The sequence below is a fragment of the Callorhinchus milii genome, unplaced genomic scaffold (genome assembly GCF_018977255.1).
Source record: "Callorhinchus milii isolate IMCB2004 unplaced genomic scaffold, IMCB_Cmil_1.0 Scaffold486, whole genome shotgun sequence".
Taxonomy (NCBI): domain Eukaryota; kingdom Metazoa; phylum Chordata; class Chondrichthyes; order Chimaeriformes; family Callorhinchidae; genus Callorhinchus; species Callorhinchus milii.
This window is the reverse complement of record NW_024705227.1, coordinates 10,131-23,073: the sequence shown is the minus strand read 5'-3', so window position 1 is coordinate 23,073 and position 12,943 is coordinate 10,131. Positions and strand designations below refer to the sequence as shown.

Sequence of the window (12,943 nt, the reverse complement as noted above, 5' to 3'; positions counted from 1 at the left end):
TAGCGTGCTGTCTGTGTGTGTGTTTCTGTCTGTGTGTGTCTGCGTGTGTCTGTGTGTGTGTCTGTGTGTGTGTCTGTGCGTGTGTGGTGTGTGAGGAGCGGTGGGTGTAGTGCTTAACGCTACGCTGCGCTACCAACCCGGCAAACCCAGTTCGATTCCCGCTCACGGCCACCACCGGTGACGATTATTTGAACCTCCCCTAGGTCGACTCTGCCTCAAACGAGTAACTTAACTACTGTAGCGTATTAACATCGCCACTGGGGAGACAAAGGCGGCCGGCCGTGGTAGATACAAGTCCCGGGCGAAGCCGGGTAGTACAGCTAGTATATATTTAAGACTCGCAATGCGTGCATTGTATTATGTAAGCCAGGCATGTCCAAAGTCCGGCCCGCGGGCCAATCACGGCCCGCGGTCAGATTTCATACGGCCCGCAGCTTCGGTCTTATAATGTGTTAGTTATGGCTCGCCAGCTCTGTCAGAATAAATACATCATAAAACTCATGGAAATTTAAGGTATTCTATACAGTTTGTTCAATGTTATCTGACTGAATGAAAGGCAGAATTGCGTTTTTAGAGTTGTTCCCGTCTGCCTGAGTGGCTTATATTTGGTTACATTGTCATTTGAAAAATAAAGGTAATTGTGACAATGAAAATTGTTTTATAACAGTGTGTATTTCCACGTAACTTTTGTGGTTAAAACAATGACAAAAGGAACTATTGGCCCCCGGGCATCTTCACTTTATCAAATGTGGCCCTCTTTGCAAAAAGTTTGGACACCACTGATGTAAGCGAGTAAATGTTTTTAACAAAATGATATGCATGTGAAAAGCCAATGTTACATTTTATCTAACACCTGTACAAACGAGACCGGACAAATGAGAAACAATCAAATCATGAGAGTAAAAAAAACGAGGCTTAAAACAATCTGATTATTGGGTTAAATCGCAGCCAGTGGATCGTAATAATGCGTAGAATGGTGGCGGCAGTGAGGTGGGGGGGCGAGGTGACCCGACCCGAAAGTGAAACTCCACTTCTGAGCATTGACTTCTGAAAAGATAATCGCGTGGTGCGCGAGACACCGGCGCAGAACAGGAAAGGCAGTGCATGGGACGCGATTGATGTCTTCATTGGCAGAAGCGCTGGAGTTCCTCTTCGAGCACAGAACAGCAAGACATTAACAGCCGTTTAAAAAAAGGAGCGCTTCCGGCCAACGCGAACTTGCAAACTACAACATAAACGTGAAAACAGAAGACTTATATGTATGTGCTGTGAAAGTCAACAACGTTCACATGTTGGCCATTCGTTATAAAAATTGAGATAATAGCGACTTAGATAGGGAATATTGTGCTCTGAGCAACAGTGAGCAAAATACATTGTCTTTGTTCATCATCATCAGCATGAGTATACTGATAGTCCATATATAATGCATGATGTGCACATCTGTGGAATCAGAAATGTGGCCCATGGTGGGTTTAAGAAAATCGGTTATTACCAACTGGAACTAAAATATGAATTTACACAATATCGTTTTTCGACTGTACTATAAAGTTATAATTTCAGTCATCCTGTGCAAAATGCTAAACTGCTATGCATCTGCCATTTTATTGAGGGACTGTTTTGTTGAGGTTTTTGCTGCCTTGCTCAAGCTTGATAAATCGGAATTATATAATAAAATTATATTTAGTGAGCTGCGTACCATTTTCACTATTTTGCAATCATATCGTGTTTGCTGTTGTAATTTGCTGACCCGCCCATACTGGACATCTGTGAAAAAGAGCTTCATAGCTCATCGGATTACTCCAGTCTAAGCTAGAGATTCTGATTCCGATGTTGGTTCCGTGAAAACAACGTTATAAATTGGAGCCCATTGCTCGAATGCTGCATTTCTATATATAGAGTATACGGAAATTGTCACGAAATGTTCTTGACAGATTTGCTTACAGGCTTGTAGTACGGCAGTGACCCCAGTAGGCTATAACAAACCGTATGTGACCACAGTTTCAGGCTGTATTCAGTGTTCACTTTCTTATCGTAAAGAAATGCGTGCCTTGTGCTCGCTGCAATCCATTTTAAAGGGGATTTTTTTTTTGTTACATTTAATACAAGTCGGAAATCATAGCAAATTACCAAAGGATCAAGTGGTACAAAGTGGGTGAATAACAAGCTCACATTTCATTTTGGTGATTTTTTTTTATGTTAATTCAATTAAATGCTCAATGTGCACCGTAGTGAAAAACCATCCGAGAGACGTGTCCCAAGTGTACAACTGCATATCTAATTTTACTCTCACAATTACCACCAATTTTATCATTCCACAATTGTGGAATGGGCTCCGAAGTGGGGCCTAGTTAGGTAGCGAGCCAACCGCGAGCGAAAACCTTCCACAAATAAGTGGAAACGTTCAGCCACTGTGTGGGATCCCACCGTCTCGCATGTATGTATGTTGAACTTCCTTCGCACCGTACGTGGCCAACCGTGCTAATCGTTGAGAGGGCCTGTGGCCCATTATGCACAAATTCGTGTTCACGTTTGGCGCCTCAACTACGCAATGTTTATTCTGCGCTTGTACGTAAACTTGAGAGCAGGTTTTTTTGTTCTCAAAGCTCTAACTTTGTGTGAAAGTGGCGGAATGAAGGGTCACACAATGATGAAAACAAAAGATAATGAAGATGTAAATGATATTATGATAGTTATAACAGCAGATTGTATATGAAGATAATGGAAAGTGATTATGTTTATCGCATGAATGATGGCTTATGAAGTTGATGGAGAGATGGCGATAATGCCGATGGTGATGCAATTCATATTGCTGTTGATGATGTTGCCTCTGCTTACAGATGATGGTGCACTAGAGTGTTCCAGGGAGAGCATCACTGCAATGAGTCCCAATACTTGTTTTTAAGAGTGTTTGGTATGTGGGACCTCAAACAACAACACATTCAGGTGAAATCAATGTGAAGTTAATAATTACAACTACTAATATACACATTTTTATACTGGTAGGAACCACCTGGTTCCACCAGCCCACAGGGGTTTATTGTGTCCGTCCGTCCGTCGTGAATCCAAAAATGGGAGGGGTGGGGCTGGGTGGAGAGGGGAGGGTGGGAGGGCTGGGTAGAGAGGGGGGGGGGTGGGAGGGGCTGGGTGGGGCTGGGTGAGGAGGGGCTGGTCACCTCGTGGTGCCCTTATAAAACTCAACGTTTAACCTACTCACGCCGGCTTGTGCCCGCCCTCACAGTCGGCCATATTTGCGGAATACACCACGCCGCCGTTGACCCTGGCCATTGACCGAGCAACCCGACGTTCCTACCAGCTCCCTCCGCAGGAATGTGTTAAATGCATTGGCAACGGCATTACAACGGAAGCGCGCGGTGCTGCACCGGAATTCCCAGCGTGTTGGGCAATGCACGTGATTGACTCGACCCTAATTACAAAGTTTATTGTTAATTACGTCTTGGCTTAGGCATTTCACAAACAGAGGTGGATGGGAGGAGTACGTAATAGGTTTTAAAAGTGCGTGCGTGTTTTATGCCTCTAAAACGGCGGGGCGTGTGTGAGCCCGCCACACTTTGTGGCCGAAAGTCGCAGTGGGAACCGCCGGCGTCTATGGCGGGGAGATTTGGGAAGACGGCGGCAGCATCCGGCCCGCGAGACATGGAAGCGGCCCATCCCCGAACACTGACAGACGGAGTGATGATCCAATCTCCTCCTTAAGATTATTTCTTTTTTTTTCAGGATGGACCTCGCATCACCTCGCGTCGACATCCTGCTGGCCAGCCAACTCTGCAAGCCGCCGCTGGGTGAAAGTCCCTCCGTTCAGGGTCGCTGTGGAAATCGTCTAACCACCACCACGACCACCGCCACTGCACAAGGCAACAACGACGACGACAACAAGAGCCACTGCCTGCCAGGTGAGAGACCGAGGACGCGATCTGGCGCGTTCTCTGATGAATGAATCACGCTCCTCGTTTATTGGACACCCGCGCGGTTACAACCACATCCGTCGTCGACACGAAGCGAGGAGTTTGTACCAAGTGAGGCTGGGGGATGGGGGCTGCTGCTGCTGCTGCGTTCGACTTGCGCGGAGCCCCCCGCGGGCGCCAACGGGCTCATAGAGGAAGCGGCGTTGGTGGAGCTTCCTTCCTGTCATTGTGGCTGCACCTCCCCCCCCTCTCTCTCCCTGTTGCAAGGTGACCCCCACCACCTCCCCCGTCCCCTTTTTTATCCCCCCCCCCCTGCGTGGCCGATCGTTATGAGCTGCGTGCCAACAACACTTCCCCTGGAACAACGGGCAGAGCAACACCGTAGCCAAGGGGGCAAGCGGGTTGAGAGGCGTTTTTGGAGCCAGCGGCGCCGGGGAGGGTCAGGGTGGTGAGAGGATGTTGGATGGAGTCGCTTAGTTGTGGACTTCTGGGAATCTCGGCCACCCCTTCCATGTGAACTGTCGCTGTTTTCCTCGCCTCTGTAGTTCAAATCGTCTCGTTGCGGTGTGCCTCGCCAAATTTATGATGAAAAACAAGATCTGAAAAATTGGTGAAAGTTTTGGGGGGGGGGAGCGTGAGGGGTGGGGGGTCCCCCTTTGGTTCTGAGCACTGCACAGATGGACCCACATCCAGAGGGCCGCTCTGTGACTGCGGGTATTGCATACCTGTCGCCCCATACGGGTTTACCCGTATTCTTGTGCAGGGAAATTGAGTTATCAGGTCCATACGGGGTACATTCGTTTCAATATGGGCTAAACCCCCTTTTTTGTCAATTTGTTTGTATTTCTACCTTGTGATGGGACTCTGTCGGATGAACTTTGAGGTTTTTAAGGGCACGGGGTGACCAATAAGGTCTGAATTGGTCTGTAATAATGTATGCATTGATAAGGGGTTGACGGGTATGGGGCCATCCATAAATTACGTCAGACGATATTGGACGATTTTTGACCCCCCCCCCCCTTCGTCACACGGCGTCACAAAAAGTCAGACCCCCCAGGTGTGTGACGTCACTTATGGACGGCCCCTATGGTATTGCACGGGTTGGTTACGTACGGTGCTAAAAGACGTTCAACATAAGGTAGAGTGAAGTGCCTGCGTCTGTTGTGTTAGGCGTTGAGGGATTGGATACGAGGGATTGGGTACGAGGGGGGAGGGGGTCCCAGGGTGGGTGTGCTGACAGTCTCGTTGAGCATTGGATTTTTCTGACAAGCTATGAATTATGCTGATATTTATGACGGAAGATGGTAAATCCTCTGTGCCAATTGGGACGCATTGCTGGCAGATTCATTCTTGAGATCACTGTCTCGTGATTGCAGTAACATCTTAAAGAAAATTGAGGTGTACAGTTTTTGGTCTTGAATCTTTGAGTGTTGGGGAAATTAGCATTCATTCATGTGATCAGGACAAATTATAATAATAGCAATATAACAATGTGATATCTTATTTTTGTTATGACTGTATCATTATCAGAAATGACCAACATGGTGAAGTATAGGTAAACAAAAGAAAACGCCACCGCATGGTGTGCAGTGAGGGCCTCATCCAGCAGTGCACTGACAAAGGGCTTGCTGTACAAGTACACATTGTAAGTACGCACTGCTGTAAGTATCGAACCGGAGCACGGCATGCCTCGCATTGTCTTCGGAAGAGAGTGTTGTATTTTGCATTAATTCATTGGGTCAATTTAAGCCAGCAGAGCGGCATGCACACACACTGACCTACTTTAGAGGCGAAGCACCATGGGATGTGTGTGAGCGGCAGCAGGGAGCAGCTGGCTGTTTGTGTGTGTGTGAACGCACTGAACACGTCTCCAGACGGTGGGGCTTGCGCCCGAATCAGCAAACCTTGAAATAGAAGGCGAGCATGATTTCTCCGTGTGTCTAGCCCACATGCATTATTTGTGCGAGCTATGAATGTTTGTTGAGGCATTTAAACAAGGTGTGTGTCGTGCGCTGCGTTAACCACGGCATAACGAATGGGACACGCCAACCAGGGCTCAGGCTGTGTCCCTGTGATCGTCAACATGCTCAAGGCCTCCTCAAACCGTCAATAATCCTCACGGTCACGCCATGCAACAATCCATCGAGCCGCTGCTACGCGAGGTGATCTCGTCGATCTGTCTCTATGGTGGACGTCCTCTCGTCTTCGTCCCTCGTTTGGCTGCCACTCTGTTGTTAGTCTCCACCACTGGCGATCGTCCCTTATAGCGACGGGTGATGCCAAAGCCCACTTACATTTTTTACCGGTCTACGTGCCGTGTCTACCGTTTGTATATTCTATGATCCACGTGATTGTCTTTCTATCGCTGTACTGCCAGGCATGTACCTCAGATTACAGCCATTTTTCTGTAGGCACTAGTAACTTGTTATTTATATTAAATAACAAAAAATTCCAAAAGCATTTGAACCGGTGGTTATCCACCACTTAATTTAATCAGTTTGATTCCCATTCTCTCTTCAGTAACTGCCCTATGTAAACACACTACTGTGTTTCCCAACTGTGTCCAATTCTGTCCCTCAAACACATACCCTGCTTTTTTAAAGCAACTGTTACTTTACTATTGTTTTGTTCGTTTTTATCTGGAGCCTAACTTGGCAGTTTTCTTCATTACAGATCTATTAGATTATTATTGATCGTGACGATAATTGGGAACAGAATATCAGAACATGTAGGGCCAAGCAACCACATGAGAAAACTGGGAATACGAAAGGATTCTCAATCATTGACCACATACATTTGATCAGATCCTGGAAAAGACTCGCATCAAATATCATTCTGCCGAGCCTGTGTAGCGTATGGAACAACATTTGATTCGGTGTAGATTTACGCAGTCATCCAGATTCGCGCAAACCACAGCCTAGATACAAATAATATATACAGCAATCCCACGCCAACCGTCCAATCATGTATACAGGGTTTATTATCTGTATAACAATTTACCAACCGTGGCCTGGAAATGTTGAGTATCCACGGGTACGCACGAGTCCGCAACACGCATTTACATATTTGGCGGGCCCGCGGTTCTCCTCCATGCCACAAATCCACCCGTGGCCACCCGTGGCGCTGCGTGGCTTATTAGCTGTCCATCTGCTTTGTTGTACTGTTTCGCATAGCAACCGCATTCACATTAACCCTTTCCCATTGCGAGACGTCAGTAAGTTGCAGGATTGGTCCCGTTTACCGATGAATCTCGGAACGCGCAAGTAATTAGCATTAATTTGATTTTTAGAGGCATAATGCCATTGTTTTTAAATACATTGTACTGTCCTCACCGCAGAGAACTGTAGCGACATGGCCACACTATGATAGCTGGCGCCAAACTGTGCCATACACCCTTCCGAATGGCCTTGTGGGAGCCTCGGTACCTGAAGACGTACCAATAAAGTTATTTTAGTTTTTCTTTTGATTAAATTTCGATGGCGTACACGTGTAGTGCTGTACTTTATGCGGACAACTTCTTTTTCTGTCGTCACTTTATTTTTATCAAACTCGGCACATTCCGCCACCCAGACTCCAGCGCGTTCTCCGCTCGCTCGCCGCGCTCCGCTGGCCTTGCTCGCTCCATTCCCTCCCTCTCTCTCCGTCTCTTTCTCCCCCGACTCTCCTCTCTGCTTCGCCTGTCTCGGCTTCGATCGTCTCACTCTGACTGCCTCTCTCTCTGTTCCTGTTCCACTGCTAGCCTATCCTTCCTCTCGTCTCTTCTTCTCCTGCTCCACTGCTACCCTATTCTATCTCTCATCTCTTCTTCTCTTGCTCCATTGCTAACCTATTCTTCTTCTGCTCCAACCGTCTCCATCCAGCTCTCAGCACAACTCCCCGTCTCACTCTCACGCTCCCATATTTATCCCCGTCCTTATTAATTTCCAATTAATTAACCGTCGTCCCCCCGCCCCCGACCGCCCGCGGCCCCGCCGCCCCGCCGCTACCTGCTCCCATCCCCAGACTTACTGGCACCACCTCGTCCCTGACAACAACCGGCCAATCACTGCCCTGCATCCCATAATTACCTAACGAGCCATCTCCCTCCGGCCGTTGTCCCCCAGCAACACCTGCTTGTCCTGATACGACCCCACTGTCCACAACCCACACGTGTTTACAATTTCCTCGCTTGGCGCGCGTTAATCCACTACACACGTACGCCTGCCCACTCATCTGTCATTGATAATCCAAATGAAGAGGGGGAGGGTGGGCTGAGCCCCGCCTCTTTCTAACTACCCCTTCCCCCATGGTCTCATTGTAATCATCATTGTTAATATTAAAAGTACGAAAAGTTAATGTAATGTTAATTTATGTTTTATTATGTTATTCTGTATTATACTGTTTTATTCCCTGTTTACTTCATAAACAGGCAAGTTAGTTAAGCTATGACGAGTCTGACCGTGTCCGTTGGTTCCCCTAACCCCCAATTTCCCATAGGCCCCTGTACTTTATCAACCGCGGATTTGCCTACCGTGGCCTTTTTCAGGAACCAAACCACCGTGGTCGGTGAGGGATTGCTGTACAGGCGAACCTTGCTCAACACTGCTTTATCGAATGCATGCTTTGGCTCTACACGGTGTACGTAATGGGACTGTTTTATGAAACATGGGGGTGATGGCTGTGCTGGTAGCATAAAAGGAGCCGAGAGCGGGGGCTCGAGGCTGCTGGTTCTGGGAGTGGACTCGTCTCGGCGTTGTTGTCGTCTTATCACCGTCTTCGCTGCCGTCTTCGCTAGATATTGCGCTACAAGATGGTAGTTGGCTATCTCAGTCAGTGCCGTCGGTGTTAGACGGTTATGTTGTGTACACGCTAGGCTAAGCAACTGTGGAGAGTGTGTGGACGAGACCGTGAAAGTTGTTAAATGAAGAAGCTTCCTCCACCAAACCTTGTCTCTGAATCAGACACTACACATGAATAACGTAGGATTGATCCATTTCGGTATTTTTCTGACTAATATTCATCATGCATTAATAGTATTTGTAAATGCTAATGTGGATATACTGTATTTTAGGTATGTGTGTGTCTATGTATGCAAGTAGCGTTGCAGCAATTCGTACACAGCGCTACAGTTCTGAATTGGATTCCTGGCTATGCACATCAGTAGAAAGAGGTATCTGAACCTGTACTGGACATCACCGAGGTCAACTCAACCTCAAATAAGTAGTTGGTGAAGTTTGTAAATATCAGCAATGGAGGGAAACTAAATGTGGCCGGGCATGTTGCTGGCCATGGAACACCCCAATTCCTGTGCCAACCTTAAAAGGAGCCCGCTAACCCCACTCATCCCGACGGTCTCCTGGGCGGAATTGAAAATGTACGTATTGGTGTATTATTATGCAGTACTGTGTACGTATATTAACTGTGCTTGTGTTCAAATTTAAATTTAAAAAAATGCATATCATAGGGACTTAGAGGTGCGAGCACAACTTAATTCCGAGGTTGGCGATTTTAGCTTTTATTGGTGGTCGTGTGTGCGGTAGGGTGTTCACACGATGGGCGGCGAGCGTGGAATACATGTGCGAGCTTCGTCTCCCAGAAGATGGGCGTATTAATGTTTACACTGGCCAGGAGTCAGAGCTGCCCCAGCTAGCGCGGCACTGTACCCTCGCTCGGTGCGCCGGCGTCCCAGCGAACCTTCCTGCGTTTGTCTCCCAAGGAAGTGACTGCACAAGGAAAACAATGGTCTGTCACATTGTGTTATGCGGCTGCTCAACCGGATCACTTAATTATTAATGTTTGTGATTGCACGCAAAAAAGGACTCGCTGTCGACGTTACATCTCGCCGCAAATCACCGGGCCTTCAGACAATACACGTTGTGGAAATTTGAAAATATTAAAATAATTTCACGCGCTTGGGATGGAGGAGAGGAGTGCTTCGCTTAGTTTCGTGGCCAAAATTAAGTGTCGAGTGTAATTGGGAAAATGTTTTGGCGGAAAGACAAAGGGACACCTGCAAAAACAGGTGAAGGTTTTATTTTCGCTCAATCGTACGTTTTAAAATTAGTGACCTACTTTTTTTTTTATTTGGCCTCATGTTTTGGACAGTCATACAGTGAAGACCAATTTGGCGATGGGGATTGATTGTACACTTCACTGACCTGTCGCATTAAGGAAGCGCAGACAGCAAGATGGGAAATCGGGGTCGGTTTGTGGGATCCGGCCCTTTGTTAAAGAAATATTCTGCAAGCTGGCTGACTCGCCGGCGCGCCTCTATGTAAGAGTGCCATGCTTTAAAAAAAGGAAAATAAAGAAAAAAAGTACATAATCGTTTATCCAAATGTAGGGCAGCCAAGAGCAGCTGGGGTGTGTGGCCATGTGTGGCGTTTTCTGTGATCTGCGCTCACTATTAGCCAGCGTTGCGTTTTTGTTTTGTTTAGATTTTTTTTTCTTTCCCCCGCTGCATGTAGCCGCAGCGAGGCCGGCGCAGCGGTGGCGGCGGTGTCGGACCATGGAAACGTTGGAGTCGGAGCTGACCTGCCCTATCTGCCTGGAGCTCTTCGAGGACCCCTTGCTGCTGCCTTGCGCGCACAGCTTGTGCTTCGCGTGCGCCCGTCGCATCTTCGTCTCCCACTGCACTTTTGGTGGCGGCGACGGCAGCGGCGACACTCCCGACTCCGTTTCGAGCGCCTTCCAGTGCCCAACGTGCCGCTATGTAATCACGCTCGGTCAGCGTGGATTACAGGGGCTCAAGCGCAACGTCACTCTGCAGAACATCATCGCCCGCTTCCAGAAGGCCTCCATGAGCAGCAGTGGCCTCAGCTCGCCCGGCGGCAGCCGGGAGGAGATCTCGCCGGGAGGGTCCTTCTTGCCGGATGCGAACAGCGGCAGCACTGGTAGTGCCGGCAGCACCGGCAGCGGCAGCAATGGCAGCACGAGCGGTGGTGGCGGTGGAAGGGGGGGCGTCGAAGTCCTCTGCCAGTTCTGCGAGTCGGAGCCGCCGCGCCCGGCCGCTAAAACGTGCACCACCTGCGAGGTGTCGTACTGCGAAGAGTGCCTGCGCGCCACCCACCCCAATAAGCGGCCCTTCACTGACCACCGGCTCACTGAGCCGACGGCCGCGGGAGGGCCCGCGCGGGGCCCATGTGCGCCGAGCATGAGGCTGAGAAGGTCAACATGTACTGCGTGACCGACGAGCAGCTCATCTGTGCGCTGTGCAAGCTGGTGGGCCGGCACCGCGAACACAAGGTGGCATCGCTCGCTGACCTCTACGCCAAGCACAAGGTGAGAGGGGCACGCGATCTGCCTGTGTCAACAGGGCTCTTGGTCCTCTGATCTTATTTGTAAGCAGTTTGTGCATCTGGTTGCTTTAATGCCATCGTTTGCTAATTGTGTACACATCATACACAAATATGCAATTTATTTAAAATCATAATTCTGCGTGGAGAGCGTTAATTTACCTGCGTTATGTACTGCAGATGGAGACCAATAAGTAGCCTATAAATATAGTGTCTTATACAATGTGTATGCTGTATAGATGCGGTGTACGTGAGCTGCTGTGGTGTAAAAGTTAGCGCACTGGACTTGCAATCCGTGGTCGCCAGTTCGATTCGATATCCCGGCGCAGCAGTTGAAACAATGGAGCAAGTTTCTTAAATCTTCCCACCTCTGTCCACCCAGGAGTAGAAATAGATACACCAGAGTTTGTCAATCGGCATGTCGTGTGTAGTGGGGTCCAAGCCGTCTGGCTAGCATGGAAGAGCAGGCCACTTGGCCTGTAGAGGAGCCTTCTAGAGCTCCCTCGAGCGCAAGTTATTTCATCATCAGTGGCATGAGCAATCAATTGCGGGGCTGTGCCTTTAGATGTATTGTAATATATATTTATACCCTCATTATTTACCTGTGTGAAAACTCTTCGAGATGTATTATTTTGTTTTCAAATAAAATACTGGCAATCACAACTACAATGGGTAAAATACTTTTTTTTTTATTAATTCATCTGGACATTTGGGATATGGGCTATGACATTGTGTGTGTCTTTGGATTCCAGTGCATGCACGGCATAACCCTTTCTCCTACTCGAGCTGAGCGCAAGAAGAGTTTAGCACGAGCGTGCAGGACTCCGTCGCTTAAGCTTCCTTATCCTCATACAGAGTGAATGCGGCGGGGAGGGGGGGGGAGTCTTCACTCATAATGATTCCTACTTTCTCCATCCGCAAAATCAGCGAAGGCACGTACGTGTATGCATAATGTATTTGCACATGTACGCTGTACAAATTTACCGTTGCTCCAGGATGCGTGTGAAGGCACGATGTTTCATATTAACGGGTATTACTGTTTAACTATTTAAAATATATTCGTAAACATATACATTATGTCAGTAATGTGCAGGTTCAAACAGGACTGAGTCTACACTGATAGGTTCATCCGTGTATTCTACCTGTTAATTTATTTTGGATATTTCAAAATCACTTAAACGTTTAATGCAAGTTTGTACAAGGAGGCATCGGGTCACTTGGGATTTGTTTGCCAATATAAATCACGTTCCTAGCACCAAAAGTTTCTTAGAAAACTCAATGTGAAACCTCGCAGTATAATGTGCCACGACACAGTTTGGTTGGTCTAAATCACCGTCTCTTTGTGCAGCTGTTGAAAGAATGGAGCAATTATCTTAATTCATCCCACCTATGTCCACCAAGCAGCATAAATGGTTTTGCCGCAGTTTGTCGATCAGCAGGTCGTGTGCGGTGGGATAAAGTGTTGGAATGCTCACCTCTCTCACCTAAGACATTTGGCCAATGTAGAAGGATAGGCCAAATACCCTTGGGTTAGAGTGTGGCTAGAGAGCTCCCTCAAGTAGATGAATCTCTGCCAGAAGTGGCGTGAGCAATAAATAGCAGCTCAGTCGGCCGTGCAGGAATGAGTCGTGAAATTGTGAGCTCAGAACCCAGCCAGGGTGGACTCGGCCCTCCCGTTCCTCGGAGGTCACCATAAAGAGAGAGTAAGCACCACCTAATGAGGCTGCACCCAATAGCATCACCAAG

The 12,943-nt window shown here is 48.0% G+C and overlaps 1 pseudogene; it reads left to right on the top strand.

Moving 5' to 3' along the window:
• Nucleotides 1-10,410: 10,410 nt before the first annotated feature.
• Nucleotides 10,411-12,057, top strand: LOC121852152 (annotated as a pseudogene).
• Nucleotides 12,058-12,943: the final 886 nt, after the last annotated feature.